The sequence below is a fragment of the Choloepus didactylus genome, chromosome 6 (assembly GCF_015220235.1).
Source record: "Choloepus didactylus isolate mChoDid1 chromosome 6, mChoDid1.pri, whole genome shotgun sequence".
NCBI classification, from domain to species: domain Eukaryota; kingdom Metazoa; phylum Chordata; class Mammalia; order Pilosa; family Megalonychidae; genus Choloepus; species Choloepus didactylus.
In genome coordinates this window covers 24,996,750-25,015,490 of record NC_051312.1, presented here as the reverse complement: position 1 = coordinate 25,015,490, position 18,741 = coordinate 24,996,750, and the positions used below count along the sequence as shown (strand labels likewise).

Genomic DNA, 18,741 nt, shown 5'->3' with positions numbered 1-18,741 from the left:
TGATTTTTTTTCAATTTTTTAACTTTGTTTATCAAAAAATTAAAAACAAACAGGCAAACAACAACCAAAAAAAACCCACAACATTTCAAACAAAGCAATGGATTAAGGAAAACAAATAACCTAAAATAACTACTTTGCTTCCAATATGTTCCTACCATACCCCAAGAAAATTAATAAACCATGTCCAAACAGAGGAGTAAGAAAAACAAATAATCTAAAATAACTACATTGCTTCCAACATGTTCCTACCATACCCCAAGAAAATTAACAACCCCTAAGAAAACAAAGGAATAAGAGAAAAAAAAAAACCTAAAATAACTCTATTGCTTCCAACATGATCTTACTATATCCAAGAAAGTTTACAAACCATAATCATTCCTGAGCATTCCCATAACATTGAGATTACCCTCCACAGTTTATCTGTTCTTATTAGATTATCATTCCCCCTCCACTAATTGGTATCTCTAGGTCCCCTACATTCTACAGTATAAAACATTGTACATTTTTCACAGAATTCACATTAGTGGTAACATACAATATCTCTCTTTTTGTGCCTGGCTTATTTTGCTCAGCATTATGTCTTTTTTTTTTTTTTTTTTTTTTTTAATCTTCATTTTATTGAGATATATTCATATACCACGCAGTCATACAAAACAAATCGTACTTTCGATTGTTCACAGTACCATTACATAGTTGTACATTCATCACCCAAATCAATCCCTGACACCTTCATTAGCACACACACAAGAATAACAAGAATAATAATTAAAGTGAAAAAGAGCAATTGAAGTTAAAAAGAACACTGGGTACCTTTGTCTGTTTGTTTCCTTCCCCTATTTTTCTACTCATCCATCCATAAACTAGACAAAGTGGAGTGTGGTCCTTATGGCTTTCCCAATCCCCTTGTCACCCCTCATAAGCTACATTTTTATACAACTGCCTTCGAGATTCATGGGTTCTGGGTTGTAGTTTGATAGTTTCAGGTATCCACCACCAGCTACCCCAATTCTTTGGAACCTAAAAAGGGTTGTCTATATTGTGCATAAGAGTGCCCACCAGAGTGACCTCTCGGCTCCTTTTGGATTCTCTCTGCCACTGAAGCTTATTTCATTTCCTTTCACATCCCCCTTTTGGTCAAGAAGATGTTCTCCGTCCCACGATGCCGGGTCTACATTCCTCCCCGGGAATCATATTCCACGTGCAACAGTCTTTTTAGTTTGAAAGTATTTCAAAACAAAACATTTAAGGAAAAATAAACTACAGCAGCATTTGAGCTCTCCTAACCAACATAGTTCCCTATTACAATTAATTTTGAGGCTCAATTATTTTCTCATTTTCAGAGGAGATGATGGTCTATTGAAGGATATTTTTAATTGTTTTTCCAGCATTTTATTTATCAGAAAAAAGTGGTGTGCTTACCATGAAGGCAGTTCTCCAAGGTATCAATTTGTCAATAAGTTGTTAATTGATCTTCCAAGGAAATATTTCTATATGTTACTCAGTCTTGGTTTCTGCTGTTTGACGTTGGGAAAATCATCAGTGAATAACACCAAGCATGCCTTGGTGAGTGTAAGTCAATGCTTTTTAGCATGCAAATAACTTTTTTCATTCCCCTGAGGCCAGTGTGTTCATGAGTGCACTGTTCAAGGAGTGAGGTAGCTGGAATAAAGTACAACTGCCATCCAAAGAGTGGCTCAACTTGCCCAATGGTTGCTATAATTTCATCTGCTGAAGTTGCTCTTTGGTGAGCCTTCACATAGGATGCAAAGATCTTCATGATCTTTGCTCACTCAGAGACACACAATAATTCCTTGTGCTAAATAGACCTTGTCCTAGCACTTGTCTTACAGCTATTTACCTAAATATCATGTTCACCTCTCTATTATGAAATGTCAACAGAAGCAGTTGATTGTTCGTAAAATAAAAACTAATGTGGACACTTTGGTATGACATATGTGTCTTAGAATGTGGGAAGCTGATTCCACAGAAATTCAGGGGTTACCACCATTGCAAAATGCTTACCAGAAGAAGAGCTTCTTGTCCATTATGATGAGGACCCTCAGCAGAAGAAGGTCCTGGTAAGCATAGGGAAGTTGAACCATCATGTGGAGGGAACCAGTCACTGTCCACAATAACCTTTGTCATTGTCCAATGTACTCATGGTCAGAGTGGCCTCAGTGACAGAGCTAGAGTTTAGCATGCACTGAGGAACACAGACTTACACTCATCAAGGCAGATATTGTTTGGTCACTGCTGGGTGCATCCCCTGCCAACAGTAGAGATTGACTCTGAAAACTCAATATGCCAACATATCTTGGGGGTATCTGTCAGGCACCTAGTGACCACTTCCATTATGGAAGAGGCACTACTTTGATCTGATAAATGAAATTTTGGAAAAAAAATATCTTTATCAATGTTTAAATTCATCCTTGATGTGGTCTGACTGTTAGGAATTAATTTAACCACAATATGAACAACAACAATGATCTTTGGGGAAAAGGAGTTCAAATATCAGCTACAATTTTGGCCATCTTTCAATAAAGAAGGGTTAGAAATTCTATATTAGTGAAGTAGGTTACATATAAAGATAAAGCCCAAACATCTGTGAAGTGTAAATTCTGGTAAGAGACTCCAGGATAAAATTTGGATATTTAGAGTTAAGGCTGTATCCAAAAGGTTAATGGTGTGAAAACACACAAGTAATAATGGCTATCAAGCTACACATTTGCACTGACCCTAGTGCTATACATTGGGGAAGCCCTCTGAATGATAAGCTAGCATTTAGTCTGAAATCACAGCACCTGTGTGGTCTTAAAATCACCAGGAGAAAAGCTTAATTTTAAATAGCCCTGACTTGGTAATGGCTACATAAAATCAAATGTGAGCTTTCCCTCTTCAACAGACCTCCAAGAATTCTTACAAAAATGGGTGCAACAAATTAAACAGAACACTATGAAAAATATCACCATAGACACTAAGAAAATGAGGTACCATGACTAAGAGCCAGAAGAAAAGCTGATGGTGGAAATAAGCCTTTTACTCTTTCAGATATTGTAGTTATTCAAATACAGATCAAGAGACAACTCTTTTTTAATAAATTTGAGTAAATTTTAATGAATCTTGAAAATGTAGACAATGGCACAATCAATTTCAAAAATGAAACCAATAGAACCTCTTCACTAGAAAAACACAAGGGTGAAAATTTGAAAATTCCATGCAGTAGAACTGGGATAAAATTGACTCAATAGAAAAAAAAAAATCCCCTTCCAGAAACAGATAATAGAAGATGCAGTAAATTTGTATCTATGGATGTCCCATATATTTGACTCTCTCTTTCAATGTTCCTGCAGTTACTGCAAGTAAAACTGTTGCTGCCCATGGTATTTCTTTCCCAGAGCATAATAGGAATTACCTGGCTCATTCTTTATTAAACTGGCTCTGCTTGCAGCCTAGATAGTAGATAAGTACAAAACATCTGCATTCTGGAAACTCAAGAACATGAAGCAGATATGGAATCACATTTTGGTTGATAGATCTTGGAGACATGGGTCTGCTTCTAATACATCTAAGGAGGTTAAACTGGAAGCCAGGTTATATAGAAATGCTGAAACTGGGGGAAGACCACTAGGAGATGCTTTCCCAACCTTCTCATCCAATAGTGTTACTCCATCATTTGCTCCTATGGGGAACTCAGTTCTAGGCAGTGTTGGAAGGAGTCACTGTTCCTATGTTTGATATGTATACACTTTGACACAGCTACATGTCTGTGGCACATTATAAGCGGGAAGGGATCTGTTATTGCTCTCTACTGTGTCTTAGTTTAGTGTTCCCTGTATTTTAATGCTTTAATGTTGTGTTAATACTTCCCCCACTCTGGAAAAGTAACCTTTTAATAGAAGCATAAATCTTTTCAAAAATTTTGCATGGAAGGGTCCATGTAAATAATTATTCAAATTTATGCAATATATTAGAATTGAAGGGAACAGAGCTCACTCAAAATGAGTCTTCCCTTCCAGTAAATAACATAATACTTTGAAGGCAGCATTGAATCTCCATTTCTCTAGGAAAAATTATGGTATTTCCATTTTGTAAACTGGTGTTTATCCCTCACAAAATTCAGGTATGTATCTTTTGCTGAAATCTATAATTTATATCTCTCTTTAAATTTTCCCTTTACAAGAAAACTTAATAGTACTCTTGTTCTACCAATAGTGGGCAATTTGATAACTTTTTCTTGTAGCCATGAATAGATATTTCAAGAATAAGATTTTGTTACCCCTCAGTTCAGAGTGAAACATTATTGTTACCACATGTTTTAAGGAATCTGGAGAACAGTAAAATTCTACTAATAAATCCAGGAAGATTTTTCTCCTGGGAACAAAAGGGGCCACTAGAGCTGTAACTGAAGTAAAGATTAAGGAGTATATGGCACAGTTGTAATGGTCTCCATCATTCACTCATGCCATGCTTTAAGAAACATTTTTTTTTAAGCATATGTGTACTAGGTTGGTATATTAGAAAGGAAACAGGGAATAGTCTTAGGAAATTTTGAAAAAGATACAACAGCCCTTTTTCTAATTACACTCAGAGTATAAGTCAGTTGGTGTGAGCCATCAAGTCTACATGATATGGTTTGGAAGGGTAGGGTGGACTGGCTCTTGAAAGCCATTTCTTCCCCCTTCTGGCTTCTGTTTCTGTACTCCAGAGGATAGTGAACTGCAGGCATAGTGCCTATTTAACCAATACTTTTGGCAAGAGATTTCTACCACATGGATTGGAGAAAATTCAGTGTATTTGTAGAGCCAAAACATTCAGTGGAATCACGGCGATTATACAATGTTACTGGCAATAGCCCACATTTCAACATTCCCAGATGGACTGTTTCTCAGTGTTTTCTACACTTCCAGTTACAGGAAAGACAAATGTCTGGCTTATTCAAAAATTTTGAGAATTTAAGCTTATTCAGCATTTTCTGAAAACTCTTAAAGATATTTTTTTTTTGAAAAGAGCTATGTGCTTAAAGAAAATAAACCAAGCAAGTAAACTATTGCATATAAGAGCATATTGCAAAAACACAGATCTTCCAGGATAGAAATCTGGGAATTGACATATCAACTTGCTGTATGTGAGAAAATGTATACCACTAATTTATGTAAAGAATTGACAAATCTGATTCACAATACATATTTTTATGTGCATCCCTAAAGAAAGCACCATGGGAAGATTTGGCAAACTTCCTAGTCTATGTGATAAAATATTTTGTTCAGGATCATAATTCAGTGAATGAGAAGTGAGACAGGTCTTTCTTCTCACCAGGAAGATGATCAGTGGATGATATTTAATTCTCAGATTGTGGCAAAGTCAAAAAGAGGAAATTTTCCATGACTGCATGAATCAAGTCAATTTTTTCTGTAAATTACAATTCTGACATCAATATGACTCAAAAGTAGAGTGTGATCCTGTAGTTAATGCATTGAAAAATAAGATGAATTCAGATGTTTGTCAAAGAAAGTGAAGAGAATTAAAAGATATGGCATGATTTTTTTTTTTTTTTTTTTTTTTTACAAAACTGAACATTAGCTTTAAGCAATTTCTAATCCAAAGTACTATTCTTGTTTCCCAATAGAAGAGATAGCTCTGGAATCAGGTGAAGAATAAAACATTAGCCTTATCCTACCTCACAAAGAACACAGTACATCTTCATAAAATCCTGATATTGTATCCTAATACCTGGGACTAACAGTTGAAAATACATGTTGCAATGGTGAAATATACATGTGGCTTTAGGTTCTGAAAATGAAGACTATTATTGTAGGATGCGACAAGAGAAATTTCTTGAAAATGCATCTGCCTATGAAAATAATTTTAAAAGTGTGACATTACATCACTGGAAAAATCAGAGAGTAGTGACACTATCAATGATTGAAGAATCAGTGGGAGTATTGTCTATTATATCTTCACCTAACTTATGCTTGATCTGTGCAAGAAAGCGTCATATATCATAGATAGAATGTGGATTATTGAAACTTAATCAGATAGTGAATACAGTTCAGGATGTTTTCTCTTTCAGGAGCTGTTCAATAAAAACTAACAATGAGGTCTCACATTCTGATATGATGAATGATTTCCTCCAGAAGTGTATATAACACAAGAGCAGTTCATTTCATGTATCAGAGACTGAAACACACCTCCATCCCTCATTCTTATAATTTTATATGTACCCAATTACTTATATTAAATATCTACTACTGAAATGTCAGACAGTGGAATCAGTTTCAGTACCGAATCCCAGGAAAACAATAAGAGAGATAAAATGATTTAAAGAAAATACAGAAGTACATGTGTTTGGGATGGATAAAAAGTAAGATATAGAATTCTAGAAATTAGACAAAAGCAGATAATGTTTCTAAACACTGAGAGAAATGTCTAGATATAGTTCTCACAGTAGTTAACCTATGTTAATCAGAAGAAAATTTTTAAACTTGAGGCAAAGAGTACATTTGGAGAGAGAATGCTTCTCAATTAAAGAGTTTTTTTTTTAAGGCTTGCTTTGTGTCCCTGTTTTGAAGACTATAGATAAAGGGGTTCAGCATGGGAGTGATCACTGTGTACATCACTGAAGCTACTGCTCTTGCCCTTGAGTTTTGAGTAGTAGCAGAACTCATATATACTCCAAGAGTTGTACCATAGAACAGGGACACTACTGAGAGGTGAGACCCACAAGTGGAAAAAGCTTTATACTTGCCTCCAGCTAATGAAATTCTCAAAATGGAGGATACAATCTTAGAGTAAGAGAAAAGGATACCAATGAGTGGAATAACACCCAAAACTCCACCTGCAATATTCATCACTAGTTCATTGAGAAAGGTGTCAGAACAAGCAACTTGCAATACCTGATGAAACTCACAGAAATAGCGGGGGATTTCCAACTAGTTCAAAAAGACAATTGCAAAATCATTAAGCCATGTAAAAGAGAGTTCAGAACACTCAATAACCAGGAATCCAACAGCAGAAGACCACAAAGCTGAGGGTTCATGATGACTGTGTAGTGCAGGGGTGACAGATGGCCACAAAATGGTCATAGGCCATCACAGTCAGTAGGAAGCTGTCTAATCGTACAAAAAGCATAAAAAAGTGCATCTGAGTGAGACAGTTTCTATATTTTATCATTTTGCTCTCTGCCAGGATATTGACCAGCATCTTTGGGACAGTGGTGGAGGTGAAACAGATATCTGTAAAAGACAGATTAGAGAGGAAGAAGTACATGGGTGTGTGGAGGTGGGAGTCAGCGGATGGCCAGGATGATGAGCAGGTCACCCATGAAAGTGATCAAGTACATTGTCAGGAACATGGCAAACAGGATGAGCTGTACTTAGATATCCTCTGAGAGTCCAAGGAGAATAAATTCTGAAACAAGTGTTTCATTTGCCTGTTCCATGTAGTTGATGAAACTTCTGGAAATGAATCCAGAGCAATGCATATTTAGCCATGAGTAGTGATCAGCAAATTAATACAAATGCTATTATTTGTATAGTAAACACATTCAATTAATTATTCCTTATTTTATGCATACAGATCTTGGGCACTCTAGTTGCACATATCAAGGAAAACTAGTGCACTTTCTTCTCCAGTATTCTGTTGCTGACTAGTCATCCTTTCCCACAAATGTAAATATGTTCCCAAGGCAATAATTTCCATTGAAAATGCTCTTAGATTTTATTTAATTTGATAAACATTTTAAACAGTCACTTTGTTCCATGGTGAAGAATTTGGTGTATAGATATTGTTGATGACAGCACCAAGTATTGAATGTAATTAATATTAAAAAGTGCACACCTAAAAATGGTTTAATGAGAAATTCAAGTTGTACATAGGTTACTACAGTAAAAAATTTTAAAATGAATAAATAAATAAATTGTCCTTTCTTCATGAACAGGAAGATGCTATATATATATATGTTTATATATATATATTTATATATATATATATATATATATATATATATATATACACATACATACATACACACACACACACATAATTGAGATTGTTCACATACCATACAATTATCCAAAAATCCAAAGTGTACAATCAGTTGCCCATGGTCCCATCATACAGCTGTGCATCCATCACCACAATTATTTTTTTTCCATTTTTAGAATATTTTCTTTACTCCAGAAAAGAAACAAAGACAACAAAAAGAAACACAAATCCTCCCATACCCCTAACTACCCTCCCCCTCCATTATTGATTCATAGTATTAGTATAGTAAATTTGTTTCTGTTGCTGAAAGAATGTTAAAAATACTAACTCTAGTATATAGTTTGCAATAAGTATATAATTTTTCCTATATGCCCCTCTACTATTAACTTTTAGTTATAGTATCATACATTTCTTCTAGTTCATGAGAGAGATTTCTAATATTTGTATAGTTAGTCATGGAAATTGCTTACCACAAGAATCACTGTTTTATACATTCCCATCTTTTAATCTCCAACTTTCCTTCTGGTGACATACATGACTCTGAACTTATCCTTTCCACCACATTCACATACCATTCAGTGCTATTCATTATTCTCACAATGTGCTACCATCAATTCTGTCCACTTCCAAATGTTTAAGTTCAACCTAGTTGAACATTCTCATAATAAGCAACCACTCCCCATTGTTTGGCCTTGTTCTATATCCTGGTAACTTATATTTCATGTCTATTAGTTTACATACAATAATTAGTTCATATCAGTGGAACCCTTCAATATTTGTCTTTATGTGTCTGGCTTATTTCACTTAGAATTTTGACCTCAAGATTTTGTCATCAACACATTAGCATTTTTTAAGATGGTTTTGTTCACATGCCATACATTCCATTCTAAGAAAACAATCGATGGTTCCCTGTATAGTTACATATTTATGTATTCACCACCATCACCACCATTTATATAAGAATCTCTCAATTCCTTCCTCAAAGCAGAAGGAAGCATCAAAAAAGGTAGAGAAGCAAAAGAAAAAGAAAGAAGAGAAAAAACCATGACAGCTAGGAAGCAACAAAAGGAAAGTGAGCATTAAACTAAAGTAGAATAAAGAGTCAGACAATATCACCAGTGCCAGGAGTCCCATACCCTTCCCCTATGTCTCCCCCTCATAAGCATTTAGCTTTGGTATATTGCCTTTGTTATATTAAAGGAAGTATAATACAATGTTTCTGTTAACTATAGTCTCTAGTTTGCACTGATTGTATTTTCCCTCAACCTGAACCCATTTTTAACACCTTGCAATATTGACATTCATTTGTTCTACCTCATGTAAAAATACATTTTTACTTTTTATCACAGTCACTGAACACTGTATGTTTCATTGAGTTGTACAGTACCAGTCTTTCTCTTTCCTCTTTCCTTTTGGTGCCCCACATGCTCCTAACCTTCCTCTTTCAACCATATTCACAGTCATCTTTGTTCAGTATACTTACATTGCTGTGCTACTATCTCACAAAGTTGTGTTTCAAACTTCTCACTCCTGTCTTTTCCTTTCTGTCTGTAGGGCTCTCTTTAGTGTTTCCTGTAGAGCAGGTATCTTGTTCACAGACTCTGTTATTGTCTGTTTGAGAATATTTTAAACTCTCCCTCATATGTGAAGGACAGTTTTGCCAAATATAGGATTCCTGGTTGCTGGTTCTCTTTCAGTATGTTAAATGTATCACCCCACTTCCTTCTTGCCTCCATGGTTTCTATTGAGTAATCCACACATAGTCTTATCAAGCTTCCTTTGTATGTGATGGGTTGCTTTTCCCTTGCTGCTTTTAGGATTCTCTCTTTATCTTTGATGTTTGATAATCTGATTATTAAGTGGTCTTGGTACAGGCCTATCCAGATCTATTCTGTTTGGGGTACTCTGTGCTTCTTGGTTTGGTAATTTTATGTCTTTCATAAGAGATGGGAGATTTTTATTGATTATTTCCTCTATTATTTTTTCTGCACCTTTCCCCTTCTCTTCTCCTTCTGGGATGCCCATGACACATACATCCTGCATTTCATTTTGTCATTTAATTCCTGGAGATGTTGCTCATATTTTTCCATTCTTTTCTCTATCTGTTCTTTTGTGTGTAGGAATTCAGTTGCCTTGTTCTCCAGATCCTAAGTGTTTTCTTCTGCCTCTTGAGATCCACTGTTGTATGTCTCCATTGTGGCTTTCATTTCTTTGGTTGTGCTTTTGTTTCCATAGATTCTGCCAGTTATTTTTTTGAACTTCCTATCTACCTTACGTATGCCCAGTGTTTTCATTATATGAGTCATCTCTTTTGCCATATCTTCCCCAAACTTTTTGAATTGATTTAGCATTACTTGTTTAAATTCCTGTATCTCAATTGAAGTGGAAGTTTGTTCCTTTGATTGGGCCATAACTTCATTTTTCTTAACATAGGCTGTAGTTTTCTGCTGTCTAGGCATCTGGTTTCCTTAGTTACCCCAATCAGGTTTTCCCAGACCTGAACAGGCTCAGGTCTCAGAAGGAGGCAATAATATCACATCTCCCTGAAGGTGAGTCTTAGAAGATTGATACACCATGTGATTTTTGGCTCAGCAGGTGGTGTCTGTCTGCCTGTAACTCCAGACTGGTGTAAGGAGGTATGGCCCTTGGCTGTTTTCCCCCAGGCTCTGGGGTCTTGTTCTGATCAGAAGGTGGGTAGTAGATCTTTGCACCATCTTCTTCCTCTTAGGAAGATAACACCCCCTAGGGAGAGGTCATTAGCATTTGAATAGTCCATCTGCCTGTGCTATCTTCACCCTTGTCTGGGTCAGAGCATTGGAAACTGAAAATGGCTGAGGCTTTATCCATTGAGCCAAAAATAAAACAGAAAACCCACTTTCAGGACCAGTCTGTGGCCCTTCTCAGTTTCACCCATTGGCCAGACATATCACCAGGTCCTCTGGGCTTCCCCTTCCTCCCAGAGATGTCCTCCAGCTCTCCAAGGTTGGGGATTCATAGCTTATATTGTTTAGTCCATGTTTTTTAATTAAAACCCCAGTTGGAGCTCAGCTGAGCTGTATTTGCTTGTTCAGAGAGTGCTGCTCTCTAGCACAGCAAGGCTTTGCAGTTAGGACTATGCAGTTTATGCTGTGATCTTGGGCATTCCTCCCAGTTCAGGTTAGTGTATGATGAGTGGACAGTCATATTTGTTCCTCCACAGTTATTTCAGAATATTTACTAGTTGTTCCTGGTTGTTTGTTAGTAGTTCCATGGGGACTAACTAGGCTCCACACCTAGCTGCCATCATCTGGACCTCTCATGATGCAATATTTTTAAGGTCCATACTTCCTAAAATGAACTATATATTCAGCTCAATCCCATTCTAAATGCCAGCAAGAAATTTTGTGGATATTGACAACTTAATTCTAAAGTTTCTTTGCAAAGGCAAAAACATAGAGAGTCTAAACTGTACTGAAGAAGAAGTAAGAAGTTGCAGGGCCTATACTACCTGATTTCAAGTCTAAGTCTGAAGACCCAATAATCAAACAGAGCTGTGTTTTTGAAATATATACATAAACTAACATTATTGAACCCATAAATAGGTGCACACAGATATAATCAACTGATCTTTGACAAATGATCAAGGGAGATTCAATGGAGAAAGTATTATCTTTAAACAAATGTTGCTAGAAAAACGGGATGTACATAAGCAAAACACAAAATGAACATACAGATGGCAAACATTTCACAGAAATGCAGTCAAATTTATTTACATTTTTTTTTGCAAAGGTTTAGCCACTAGAACACAAGTGTCATGAAAATCATCCCTATATCTTAAGGAAAACTGGGAAGGTAAAGAATCATATCAACATTGTCATTATTGGACATGTAGGTTCAGGCAAATCCACCACTACTGGCCACCTGATCTACAAATGATGTGGAAACAAAAGCACCATCAAAAATTTTGAGAAGGAGGCTACTGAGATGGGAAAGGTGTCCTTCAAATATGCCTGGATCCTTGGATAAACAGAAAGCTGAACATGAGCATGTTATCATGATCAATACCTCCCCGTGGAAATTTGAGACCAGCAAGTATTATGTGTCCATCATTGATGTCACAGGACTCAGAGGATTTATTAAAAACATGATTACAGGCACATCTCAGGCTGACCATGCTGTTCTGATTGTGGCTTCTGGTGTTGGTGAATTTGAAGCTGGTGTCTCAGAGAATGGACTGACCTGTAAGCATGCCCTTTGGCTTACACACTGACTGTGAAACAACTTAATGTTGGTGTTAACAAAATGGATTTCACTGAACCACCCTACAGTCAGAAGAGATATGAAGAAATCATTAAAGAAGTCAGCACCTACATTAAAGAAAATTTCTGTTTGGAATGGTGGCAACATATTCTAGCCAAAAGCTAGCATGCTTTGGTTCAAGTGTTGGAAAGTCACCCATAAAGATGGCAATGCCAGTGAAACTATGCTGCTTGAGTCTCTGGATTGCATCCTGACACCTACTCATAGAACTGAAAAACCCTTGCATATGCCTCTTCAGGATGGGTACAGAATTTGTGGTATTAGTACTGTCCCTGTGGCCAAGTGGAGACTGGTGTTCTCAAACCAGGCATGGTGGTCACCTTGCTCTACTCAATGTTACAACTGAACTATAGTCTGTTGAAATGCACCACAAAACTTGCAGTGACATTCCTTCTGGGAACAAAGAGGGCATAAATGTCAAGAATGTGTCTATAAAAGATATTTGTCATAGCAATGTGGCTTGTGACAGCAAGAATGACCCACCAATGGAAGGAGCTGGCTTCACTGCTCAGGTGGTTATCCTGAACCATCCAGGCCAAATAGTGCTGGTTGTTCACCTGTGCTGGGTTGTCACACAGCTCACATTTCTTGCAAGATTCCTGAGCTGGAGGAGAAGATTGACCAACATTCTGGTAAGAAGCTGGAAGAGAGCCCCACATTTCTGATCTCTGGTCATGCTGCCATTGTTGATATTGTTCCTGGCAAGCCCATGTGTGTTGAGAGCTTCTCTACTACCCTCATCTGTGTTGTTTTGCTGTTCATGATATGAGACAGAGAGTTGCTGTTGGGTGTCATCAAGGCAGAAGATAAGAATACTGCTGAAGCTGGCCAGGTCACAAAGTCTGCCCATAAAGCTCAGCAGGATAAATTTATATTATGCATAACACCTGCCACCCCTGTCTTAATCAGTGGTGTAAAATGGTCTCTGGTTTTTCTTGATTGGCCATTTATGTTTAATCATAAAAGACTGTTTAATGATAACAATGCATCACAAGACATTCATAAGGAAAGGAATGTTTGTGGTCCATTTGTTTTTGTGTGGCAGTTTAAAGTTATTTTTTCTTATTTTAAAGATTCTTTTTCTTTCAAATTAATTAGATGAATGTCTTTTTTTAAACATTCTCATGATTTGGGAATAAGGAAGAAATGATACGGAGAAGGTTAAAAATTAGAGGAACAGATAAATTTGATTGCATACTTTTCAACATTTTTACTTTCTTTTCATAGAATTTTTAAACTATACTATAACATATCTGTAATACTTGAATTTTAGTAGTGATCATGAATTATCATTTTTTTTAAATGCAGGGATATAAAGAAAATTGGTATAAAACTTTTCTTGGCTATTTCTTGATATGTATTTGGGTCCCACTTATTTCATTTCTTTAATCCAGGTACAAAATCTTCTTGTCCCCACATTTCCCTTATATGGAAAGTGGATATCATGATAAATGACTGAGACATCGAATGCATTCTCAATTAGAAAAATTGGACAGATCTTACAATCTTAGAAAAAGGATTTCTTCATTAAAGAAATGATGGCATGGTCAAGAGAAAATGGAGAGAGGAGCAAAGACCCAAAGAAATTGTGGAAACTATAAATCTGAAAACAGAAAAATACAAATGCCCACCACCCCCAGGAGTATATTGGAATCTCCAGTTACTTAGAGAATGTAAGTTAACAGAGAACTTACTGAGCAAGTTGATTAAAGTTCCCAATTAATGGCTCATATGGGCATAAATTTGGAGTATGTTGTGTAGAAACCAAGATAAATATACAAGAATACATTTAAAAGTAACAATCTTTGGTTATTAAAATGATTTGATAATGAATTTTGGCACATGGTATATCAATTATCTTCTTAAAACTGCGTTTCAGCAGGGTGGAATTGTGTTCAATACCAACAACTAGTATACAAATGGGAGAAGAGACAGCCGAAAAAGATCCTGGCACACCTCTGCTGAGGTGTGGAAAACATGCCATGGAAATGCTGTGCTGTGGAAAACATCAAAGGTCAGTCTTTTTCTACATTTGGTTTTCTATGATCTTGGCACTTGTTTAACTAGGTGTGAATGCTGAGGCATTGTGGCCAGCTCTGAGGGGTTTCTTGGTGCTATATCAATCTTGATGTCATCATAGTGAAAGATGAGTGGTTTATGTTAAAAGGCAGAGACTCTACAATCCTGTTGGCAAATATCTGTTGCTATTGAGTTGTTCAAAGCACTCTGAAAACTGTTTCCTCTTTTTCAAAAACTTTTACTGACTTACAATAAATGAACTCTGGATAAAGTTTTGCAAACTGAAATTCCTGCAACTGGCATCCTAATTAGGAAACACACAATACCAGCTCTTCCAAAGCCACCCTTGTGCTCACATTCAGACTCTGTAACCTCAAAAGTAAACCTTCCCACATCACATGTGAGCAAAGGTTCACTATGTTGTCTAAATAATGAATTTGAAAAATTATGTCCCTTTATGTCTGGCTATTTTTGTTTCATATGATGCCTGTGAAACTCATTCCAGCTATTTATTGATCTGTAGATCATCATTCACATTGCAGGAAAATATTATTTATCCCCTATTTATTTATCAATTCTACTGTTAATGGACATGTAAATATCATAGGTTTTAACTATTGTAAATAGTGCTGCTATGAGCATTTTTATCCATGAGCTTGGAGACCATATGGAAGAATTTCTGTTGGAGATGGCCCAGGAGTATAGGTGCTAAGTCACAAGGCATGACTATGAGTATATTTAGTATGAACTGCCAAAACATTTGCAGAGGGATGCTCCTTATGCACACACTATAAATTCATATCTGTTACAACATTAAATCAAACTCTGTTACAGAATTTCAGTGTTTTCTGTTGCTCAAGTTAACAGAAACATTGAAGAGTTTTAAAGGAAAACAGTTTCTCAATTGGGTCTTATATCATCTCAAAATAACTTTAAAAGCAGTTGCTCATGGAATAGCAAGGAAACAAACACTGTGTCCCAGTGTCCAGCAAAATGAACTTGCAAGGGGGTTCCTTCTTTCAAGGTATTAGTGCATTCTTTGTGGAAGTCTCTGACTATTGTCTTCCACATGGAATAGTAATACCCTTACAGCTGTTGCTGCACATCACCAGGATTTAAATCATCTCAGCACAATGTGGTTCATTGAACAGCAGTCCAACCTGTTTACCAATTTGAATAGCAGCCATGCTAGGATCTCTCAATTGGGAGGTACACATCGCCTCTTCTGTTAGCATCAGAGCAGAGGCTGTAGGTGAATGGAAGGCAGGGCACTGAATTCTGGCTTTGGAAAAATTCAGTTCCTTCTTTCCACAGTTCCTTTCCTTGATCCTACTTGGAAGCTACATCTGATTTGCAGACCCGATGCCCAACTGAGAGCAGATGATTGATATTTTTCAGCATCACATCTATGAACAGATTTCTCTAGAATATGTCCAGCAGGGCACACTCTTCCTGGGTGAAATCTATAATTACATCTTTCAAGTCCAGTAATGTCTCACAATCTAGTGTATCCAATTTTTTCTTTCTGAGGTGTCCTCTGTGAAATGTGGTGGATCCAAACCTTGTCCTCCACATGCCCTGAGAAAGTAGAGCATGAACTACGTGGGAACAGTGCAGAAAATGAAGGTTCTGTGCCTGCTATTTTGAAAGAAACACTACGGAGAACCACAACAAAGGTCCCTACCCAGCCTCAGGTGTGAACAGGAAGCTAGGTTATTAATTTTTAAAATCAGTACTTTTTCAATGGATATAGTGGCCAAAAATATGTCACAGAATTTTGAGCCCCATTAAAATAAACTTTGATGAGAAAAAAATGAATTTATTTCAAACTAAAATGAAATCTATAAAAGTTACAGAATCAAACATAGAAGAAAATCTAGGGGGCCCATGGTTTGGCAATGAGCTCTTGGATATAGCACCCAAAGAAAAACACATGATGGAAGAAAATGTATCAACTGGATTTTATTAAAATATAAATCCTCTGCTCTGTGAAAAATATTCATAAGAGAATGAAAAGAAAATCCACAAAATTGGATAAAATATTTGCAAAACACATAGCAGATAAATTATTTGTATCCAAATATACGAAGAATTCACAAGCCCCAATTTAAAAACGGGCAAAAGAGCTGATCAGAAACCTAAAAGAAAAAAGTATACACTTGGGAAATAAGCATGCAAAAGATACTCAACATCATTAGTCATTAAGGAATCACAATATTAAACCACAATGATATATCATCACACACCTCTTAGAATTCCAAAACTTTAAATACTGACAATACCAATAAATTTTGAAAATAGGGTACAATATAAACTCTCATTCATTGGTTAGTGACAATAAACAAATGCTGCAACCAGAAGGCAGTCTGGCAGTTTCTTGTAAAACTAAACATAGTCTCACCACAAATCCAGCAACTGTGCTCTCAGTTATGCAGCTGTTTGAAAAGTTAAGTCCACACAAAAACCCCCGCATGAAAGTTTAGAGAGCTTTATTTATATTTCCAAAATCTGAAAGCAACCAAGATGTCCTTCAGTAGTTGACAAGGTAAAGACGTTCTGCTTTATCTGTACAATGGGACATTACTTAGTGATAAAAAGAAATAATCTGGCAAGCCACAAAGTTCAAGTTTGAATAGTAAATGATGGGAGCTAATTTAAATAAACCAGTCTAAACATGCTACATGTGTATAATTTCCTTTATATGACCTTATGGATTAGGCAAAAATAGAGGCAACAGTGTGATCAGGGGTTTGTGGAGTGGGGAGGAGGGTTAAACAGGTGAAGCACAGGGAATCCACTTCAGGATTTCAGTGACACCTCAGGATACTGCAATTACTCATTTCTATGTCTCTTATCCTGATTATTTGTAATCTCATTGACACAAGGAAAAATGTCTTACTCATTTCTTTATTCCAAGAATAATAATAGTGCCCACCCTGAAGTCACTGCAGAGCTTGATTTTATCCACAATCAAGCTTTTTAACTAGGTAGGGCTGTGTATTTACAAGCTTACTTTATCTCTTTTCCTTTTGATGCCCCTAAATTTACAATCAATAAAAGGGGTCCCTGGACTCATAATACACTCCCCCTAACTCTGATGAATATTCTGTGACTCACCCAAAATTTATCAAAGAAGGATCTAAGGTCAACAATGCATTCTTCCTTGAATGAAGAATGAAGTTGGAAGCTCTGCTCCCAGAAAGAACAGGGAGATGGAAGCACTCATGAGGTCTCTAGAAGACACAACTGTGTTTCTTCCTCACCACAGATTGTTCAAGTAGACTTTGGATAGTGTAGGGGAATCATTTAGACTTTCTGTGCCTTTAGGGATTTCATTCCCATGAGCCACATGAACGATGTATTCTTTTGCATATCTACTGCTAGAGAAGTTTAGTTCTCTGGAGGTAAGAAAGAAAAACACAAAGCAAACTTGTGCCAATTTTGACCCTTGGTGACAGCTTTACAGCCTCATGTCTCTTATCCCAGTGGACTCCTTCCTCCCAGCAGGAAGTTGTCGGGAGCCAAATCGCCACATCCTAAACCTGATGGCAAAGCCTCAGGTTCAACAGAAAACATTACTGTGGATGTGCCGCACAGCGGCGGGCGTGGCCCCTCGACGGATCCTGGCAAAACCTACCACCGATGGACTATTGCAATGCTGATTCTTTTAATCTTTGTGCTTCTGCTTTCTCTTTTTCTTTACTAATGTAATAATTTGGGATATACTCTGGATAATAATCAAAGATATGACAAAGTGTTGGGCACCTTCCGATGATTTTACCTTTCGATGAACCCCCTCCTCCACCTATGAGAAAGCAGCCACCCCGTTTAGCCGCCTGAAGCCCCCTTGCCCCTTTCCAGACATCCTCCTTTACACAAGTTCCCCCTTTGACATCCAAAAATATTTCACTGAGAAAGCGATTAGAAGGCCAAAGCAGAAGCAATGTAAACCACGTAATTCATCACCCGGTTCCTTGACAGGCCCCGTTGTTTGCCGAGGTTAGAACTGAATCAGGGTCAACACGCTCCACTAGTGCCTAATGGCTGGCCTCGGGCAGCCAGAGCATACAAGAAATTCTTTGGGCACCCACCCCACGGGCTTATGGTACGAGAGTAGTTCCTCGTATGAGCCCACAGCTAATTTACTTTAGGTACAAAAACAAGCCCTTCTAAATAATTAAAATAGCCAAAACAGAGATCATTACTGAGAACAAGGAAGAATATTATGAGGAACTTGGAAGGTCTGCACCGGAATAGAGTTGTCTTAACATAGGGATGAAAACACACACTGCTCGGTCCCCCCGCCCTGTTCGGACCCCAATGTCCCCTGGAATTAAGTAACAATGGTTTTGTGATTTATATGCTGTGCTTGCCAGCTCTCACCCGCGTGATCCAGGTGCAGAGCTTATGTAACTTTGAGCTATAAAAGAAAATCACATT

The 18,741-nt window shown here is 37.1% G+C and overlaps 2 pseudogenes; one reads left to right on the top strand and one right to left on the bottom strand.

The window, feature by feature from the left end:
- Positions 1 to 6,518: 6,518 nt before the first annotated feature.
- Positions 6,519 to 7,438, bottom strand: LOC119536745 (annotated as a pseudogene).
- A 4,376-nt stretch (positions 7,439 to 11,814) lies between these two features.
- Positions 11,815 to 17,963, top strand: LOC119536744 (annotated as a pseudogene).
- Positions 17,964 to 18,741: the final 778 nt, after the last annotated feature.